The sequence below is a fragment of the Galeopterus variegatus genome, unplaced genomic scaffold (assembly GCF_000696425.1).
Source record: "Galeopterus variegatus unplaced genomic scaffold, G_variegatus-3.0.2 Scaffold12778, whole genome shotgun sequence".
NCBI classification, from domain to species: domain Eukaryota; kingdom Metazoa; phylum Chordata; class Mammalia; order Dermoptera; family Cynocephalidae; genus Galeopterus; species Galeopterus variegatus.
Window position 1 is genome coordinate 4,727 of NW_007738889.1, and position 6,996 is coordinate 11,722.

At 35.8% G+C, this 6,996-nt stretch overlaps 1 pseudogene; it reads left to right on the forward strand.

The window, feature by feature from the left end:
- Nucleotides 1-379: 379 nt before the first annotated feature.
- Nucleotides 380-1,351, forward strand: LOC103581314 (annotated as a pseudogene).
- Nucleotides 1,352-6,996: the final 5,645 nt, after the last annotated feature.

The following is a 6,996-nucleotide window of genomic DNA, read 5'->3' on the forward strand; positions in this document are numbered from 1 at the left end:
ATGTATTTTCTGCATCTACTGAGAAAATCGTATGGTTTTTGTCCTTGCTTTGGTTGATGTGGTGTATTGCATTTATTGATTTACATAAGTTGAATCATCCTTGCATCCCTGGGATGAATCCCACTTGATCATGGTGTATAATCTTTTTGATGTGCTGTTGTATTCTGTTTTGCTAATATCTTGTTGAGGACTTTTGCATCTATGTTCATCAGGATATTGGTCTGTAGTGTTCTTTTTTTGTGGTGTTTTTGTCTGATTTTGGTATCAGGGTGATGCTAGTTTGGGAGAATGTCCTCTGTTTCAATTTTTTGGAATAGTTTGAAAAGGATGGGTGTTAATTCTTCTTTAAAGGTTTGGTAGACAATCCAGAATGGTCAAAATGGTAGCTGCCATAAGATGCCTCAATAGAGTCTTGATACATCATCAAATGCATAGTCTTTCCAAGATGGCTTTTCAGACATCTCCTTATCCTTGTTCTGTAAGCATTCAGGTGCCCAACAGACATTTTGCTGCTGCTTGCTACAAAGCCTGCAACAAAAACAAAAATAGGTGCCAAAGAAAAAGCATCAGATGAAAAAAAGATAAGACAGAAAAAATAAAGTTAGACCCCTATGGGAAGATGAACCTGGGGATGATGTCTATTATAAATGCTTATATGAGGAAAAGAGAGTTACTCAGTTACTTATGAAATTTCAAATTCTGGACTTTACTCATCCAAAACAAGGTGTTTCTTAACTTCACACTGGATATGTCACTTTGGAAGAAGAAAAAAAATGGAGCCATTTACCATTGTTCTTAGTTGTCCATACCCATTCACTCCAGAAATGAGTAAAACTTGCTGTATTTACAGAGAATGCATCAGAGATTCAAATAGCAGAAATGAAGCTGCATTTTCAGGAGGAGCTAATCTGAATCAGAAGATTTTGGATGATGAAATTCATGCAGACTTTTATGTAGCTGTTCCAAAAATAATGCCTGAGCTCAATCCATTAAAGAAGAAACTGAAAAAAAGATTTCCAAAGCTTATTTGAAATTCCATTGTCTGTGACAGCCCCAAAATGCTTGAATTATTTAAGACTGGACATGAAATTAAGGTAGACAAAGAAAAGGAGACCTTTTTTGAGACCAAATTGCAGCACTGGATATGTCATGTGTTCAGATAGCTGCCAATTTGCAAGTAGTCATCAGTGAAGCTTGTAGGCACAGATGACTCAGTTTGGGTCCCTTTGTGGTTGGTATGTGCTTTCCATCGTAGTTCAACACTGAAGGTTTGTTACTAAAGATTGATCCATTATTGCCTAAAGAAGTAGAAAGTGAAGAATCTAGCAAAGAAGCTGCCCTAAAGTGTTGAATTTGGAAATTATTTTCAGTGGATTAATAAGCAATAGAGAAAATTATAAAACTGCATAATTTCTACATTTGGGGTCTTGTTATATTTCTTGATTATCACAATTGAAAGTCAATTTAACACTGAAAAATCTTATAACAGTTGCAAAAATAAGAATAGAAAGTTTTCTCTATGTCTGAATCTTAAAAAAAAGAAAAAAAAGGTTTGGTAGAATTCAATAGTGAAGCCATCTGATCCTGAGCCTTTCTTTGTTGGGAGACTGCTGTTTACTGTGTCAATCTCATCGCTTCTTATTGGTCTATTCAGGTTTGGTATTTCTTCTTAGTTTATTCTTAGTAGTTTGTATGTGTCCAGAAATTTATACGTTTCTTCCAGGTTTTCACATTTGTTGTTGTATAGTTACTCATAATAGTCTCTAATGATTCTTTGTATTTCTGTGGTATCAGTTGTAATGTCTCCTTTTCCATTTCTGATTTTTGTTATTTGGTCTTCTCTCCTCCTTTTTTAGTTAGTCTGGGCAATGGCTTTTCTATTTTGTTTATTCTCTCAGAAAACCAACTTTTTATTGGTCTCTATTTCACTTAGTTCTGCTCTGATCTTAATTATTTCTTCCCATCTACTAGTTTTGGGATTAGGTTGTTTTTGTTTTTCTGGTTCTTTGAGATTTAACATTAGGTTGTTTATTTGAAGACTTTGTAATCTTTTGACATAAGCACTTATTGCAATAAACTTCCCTGTTAGTACTACTTTTGCAGTAAACCATAGGTTTTGGTAAGTTGTGATTGTATTTTCATTCATTTGAAGGAATTTTTTGATTTTCTGCTTTATTTTTTCTTTGACTCATTGATCATTCAGGAGCGTGTTGTTTAATTTCCATGCATTTGTATGGTTTTGTTTGGTTTTAATTTCTAATTTTATTTCATTGTGTTCTGAAAATATACTTAATATGATTTCAATCTTTTTAAATTTGTTAAGACTTAATATGTGGCCTAACATGCATGTATCTCTTTGTTGAATTTCTCATATATGGCCTCAGATTTCTATTTGACTTCATTGTGATTACTATTTTTCATCCATCATTTTGAGTTTCCTTATTATTGCCCTTTGGGATTCCTCCTCAGGCAGTTCCATCAATTCCTGTTGTTTGGGGTCTGCTATTAGAGAGTTGTTGTCCTCTTTTGAGGGAGTCAAGCTTCCTCAAATGTGGGGAACTGTTGTGCTTTAGTGGATTTCCTGTTCAGCAAATCTGCCTGCCCACCTTGGGGGGAGCAGGTGCCGAGTTTGTTCTGTCATGGGTACCAAAAAAGACTGGGGGGACTCCTCCAAGGTGGAAATGTCTGGCATTTGTGGTGATGGTGGAAATAACTGTGGTCTTTTCTAGTTTACCTTCTCTCGGCCTGGTTTTGGGCTGGTCCCTGTGGTGGGGCCATGGCTGGATGATGCTATTCTCTTCCATCTCTTTTTATAGGGTGGGGACAAGTGCCAGACCTCTCTATCAGCCATCATGGAAAATACCAAGGTAGACTTGTGTTTCTAGGAATTTGTCCATTTCATCTCAGTTATCCAGTTTGTTGATGTACAATTGTTCGTGGTACTCTCTTATAATCCTTATTTCAGTAGAATCATTAGTAATGGCTACACTTTCATTTCTGATTTTAGTAATTTGAGTCTTCTCTCTTTTTACTGAATCTAGGTAAAGGTTTATTAATTTTGTTGAACCAATTTTTGGTTTCATTGATTTTCTCTACTGTTTCTCTGTTCTCTATGTAATTTGAGTCTTCTCTCTTTTTACTGAATCTAGGTAAAGGTTTGTTAATTTTGTTGAACCAATTTTTGGTTTCATTGATTTTCTCTACTGTTTCTCTGTTCTCTATATTGTTTATATCTGCTTTAATTTTTCTTATTTCTTTCCTTCTTCTACCTTTGGGTGTAATTTGCTTTTCTTTCTATAGTTCCTGAAGTTGTAAATTTAAGTTGTTGATTTGAGGTCTGTCTTTTAATGTAAGCATTTAGAACTATAAATGTCCCCTTTAACACTGCTTTCACTATGCCCTATAATTTTTGGTATGTTGGTTTTCATTTTCACTTATCTCTAAGTATTTTATAATTTCCCTTGTGATTTCATCTTTGATCCGTTAGTTAAGAGTGTCTTATTTGATTTCCATGAATATGTTAATTTTCCAGTCATACTTCTATTATTGATTTATAACTTTATCCTGTAGACATAGGAAAAGACACTTTGTGTGGCATCTAATTTTTAAAATCTATTGAGACTTAGTTTGTGGCCTATGATATAGTATAACTTGGAAAATGTCTCATGCACTAGAAAAAATGGGTATGCGTTGCTGGGTTGGATATCCTCTGTATATCTGTTACATCTAGTTCACTTATTGTGTTGTTTAGGTCTTCTATTTTCTTACTTATCTTCTGTCTGGTTATTCTAGAAATTATTGAGAGTGGAGTGTTGAAGTCTACCTATTGTGGAACTATGTCGTCCTTAATTTCTGTCAGTTTTTGCTTCATATGTTTTTATGGTATGTTATTAGGTGCATAAGTATTTATTATTGTTATACCTTCTTGGCTGTATTGAACATTTTATTAGTGTATAATGTCCTTCTTTATCTCTTGTAAACTTTTTTCACATAAAGTCTGTTTTGGCTGATATTAGTATAGCCATACCTGCTCTCTTTCGGTTACTACTTGTAATATCTTTTTTCTTCCTTTTCTTCTCAATCTATTTGTGTTTTTGGATATATAGTGAGTCTCTTGTAGATAGTGTAGAGTTAAGTTATGTGTTTTGATCTATTCTGCTAACCTGTATTTTGATTAGAAGTTTAACCTGTTTATATTTAAAGTAATTACTGATAATGAGGGACTTATCTCTGTTATTTTCTATTTGTTTTCTATATGCCTTATAGCTTTTTTGTCCCTCATTTTCTGCATTACTGTCTTCTTTAGTGTTTACTTCATTTTTTACAGTGAGATGTTTAAATTACTTTCTCCTTTCCTTTTGCATATATTCTATCATTATTTTCCTTGTAATACCATGTAGATTACACTTAACATCCTAAAGTTATAATACTGTAATTTGGGTTTATACCAGTTTAACTTCAATAATGTACAACGCATTTTTTACAGTGAGATGTTTAAATTACTTTCTCCTTTCCTTTTGCATATATTCTATCATTATTTTCCTTGTAATACCATGTAGATTACACTTAATATCCTAAAGTTATAATACTGTAATTTGGGTTTATACCAGTTTAACTTCAATAATGTACAACGACTCTGCTCTTCTTTGGCCCTGTCCCTACCCCTTTTAGTTTATGATGTCACAAAGTACATTATTATACATTGTGTCCTCCAAAACATAACTAATAATTATTTTCAGTGAATTAGTCTTTTATGTAAAAGACAAATGTAGGATTTCAAACTAAAGTTACAGTAATACAAGCTTTTAGATTAATAATTTTAAAAATATATTGGTCTCTAAAATTACATAGAAAACAGAAAGTGGAGTTACAAACCACTGTTAGAATTCATGTTGTTACTTTTTAAAAGATCTTTATTTCTTCATACGGCTTTAAATTATTGTCTAGTGCACTTTCATTTTACCCTGCTGGACTCTCTTGCACATTTCTTGGAGGGGAGGTCCAGTGGTAATGTATTACCTCAGCTTATGTTTACCTGGGAATGTCTTAATTTCTCCTAGGTTTATGTGAGCAAGTTTTAGAGAGGGAGCTGGAGGCCTCCCTTAGGCTGTCTTTAAACACAGCACTGGCCCCCACCAGGCAAATACTAGTGAGATGGGAAGAGGATAGAGTAAGTCAGTAGCACAACTTCAAAGTGAGCCCAGGTTTCTTGGACTCCCAGAGGTCAAGGGTACGTCCAGCCCCAGCCTCCCTGCCCTTTCCCCAGAGAGCCATGCAGATTTACTGGGTTCCCCTTCACCTTGCCCTAGACCACAAACAAAAGAGAGGGGTCCACTTAGGCTGACCTCAGGTCCTGACAACCCAGGTGAACACAGAAGGCTCCACATCCATGGCAAGAGCATTCCTCTTTCCCCTGCAGAAAAGAGACTGGAAGACAAGCCAGCAAGCCGGAGGTACAGTTACTCCTAGGAGGAGAAGGGAAATCGGAGTTACAAACCACTGTTAGAATTCATGTTGTTACTTTTTAAAAGATCTTTATTTCTTCATACGGCTTTAAATTATTGTCTAGTGCACTTTCATTTTACCCTGCTGGACTCTCTTGCACATTTCTTGGAGGGGAGGTCCAGTGGTAATGTATTACCTCAGCTTATGTTTACCTGGGAATGTCTTAATTTCTCCTTTATTCCTGAAGGACAGTTTGGCCACATACAGGAGTCTTGGTTGATAATTTTTTTCCTTGCAGCTTGAATATATCGGCCCACTGCCTTCTGGCCTCATGAGTTATCATGTTTCTCATGAGAAATCTGCTGGTCATCATATAGAGTGTCCCTTGTATGTGACAAGTCACTTCTCTCTTGTGCTTTCGAGAATTTTCTCTTTGTCTTTGTCTTTTGAAAGTTTGGTTATAATGCATCTCTCTGTGGGTTTGAGTTCATCTTACTTGGAGTTCATTTAGCTTCTTAGATTTTTATGTTCATATCTTTAATCGATTTCTTCAAATATTCTTTGTTTCTCTCTCTGTCTTCTGCTTCTGGGACTCCCACAAATGTATGTTGGTTTGCTTGATGATTTCCCACAGGTCTCTTAGGCTCTTTTCACTTTTCTTCAATCTTTTTTCCCCCTGTTCCTTCTGTTAATCTTTTTCATTTTCATATCTTCAAGTGTGCTTATTATTCTGCCAGCTAAAATCTGCCCTTAAAACCCTCTAGTGGGGCCGGCCCGGTGGCGCACTGCTACAGTGCGCCGCTTGGGAGTGCGGCGGCGCTCCCGCCAAGGGTTCGGATCCCACATGCAGACCGGTTCCCGCTCACTGGCTGAGCGAGGTGCAGTGCAACACCGAGGGTTGCGATCCCGTTGCCGGTCCCGGTCCGGAGTGGGCACAACACTGAGGGTTGCGATCTGTTGCCGGACACCAAAAAAGACAAAAAAAAAAAAAACCCTCTAGTGAAATCTTTTCATTTCCATTATTATACTTTCCAGCTACAGAATTTCATTTTGTTTTTAGATTTTCTATCTGCATATTTATGTTTCCATTTTGTTCATTTACAATTATTTTTATTTCTCTACATATTCGTTAGTTCTCTGTACATATTTAAGATGTTCATTTTAAAGTCTTTGTCTAGTACATCTGCCATCAGGTCTTTTTTCAGGGACACTTTCTGTTGATTTATTTTTCCATTGTATGAGCCATACCTTCCTGATTCTTTGTATGCTTTTTGTTTTTTGTTTTGTTGTTGCTGAAAACTGGACATTTGAACTTAATAATTTGATAACTCTAAAAATCAGATTCTTCCCCTTCCCCAGGGTTTGCTATTTTTTGTTGTTCTTTTAGGGATTTAAAAATTGTTTTAGTCTGACTATGTGCCAAGGATCATACCAGGTTTTAACTTAAGGTCTTCTCAGGTCTTTTCTGAACCTGCACCTTTCACTTGGTATGCATGGCCACTTTCTAATTTTCCCCATATATTTAATTACTTTTGAGCGTCCTAGCCTTTG